Below are 235 nucleotides of genomic sequence, written 5' to 3'. Positions count from 1 at the left end.
TGATCCAAACCCATTGCTACGCGATGGGCAGGGCGAGATTTTCTCAAAAATCCACCCCCGAGTGGTCCTTCTTGTCAATTTATCTCGCAAGGCGGAGAAAACAAGAACGAGGGGTGCAACACGAGGACTTCCCAGGAGGTCACCCATCCTAGTACTACTCTCGCCCAAGCACGCTTAACTGCGGAGTTCTGATGGGATCCGGTGCATTAGTGCTGGTATGATCGCACCCATCAAA

General features: G+C 52.3%; 1 non-coding gene across 1 annotated transcript; it reads right to left on the bottom strand.

Annotated features, from left to right (window-relative positions):
• Nucleotides 1-110: 110 nt before the first annotated feature.
• LOC118345814 lies at nucleotides 111-229 on the bottom strand. Its single transcript, XR_004799278.1, has one exon. It is a non-coding gene; the product is annotated as a 5S ribosomal RNA (ribosomal RNA).
• Nucleotides 230-235: the final 6 nt, after the last annotated feature.

The sequence above is a fragment of the Juglans regia genome, unplaced genomic scaffold (genome assembly GCF_001411555.2).
Source record: "Juglans regia cultivar Chandler unplaced genomic scaffold, Walnut 2.0 Scaffold_4911, whole genome shotgun sequence".
Classification (NCBI taxonomy): domain Eukaryota; kingdom Viridiplantae; phylum Streptophyta; class Magnoliopsida; order Fagales; family Juglandaceae; genus Juglans; species Juglans regia.
The sequence above is the reverse complement of the archived record's forward strand: the minus strand, read 5'-3'. Positions and strand labels throughout refer to the sequence as shown.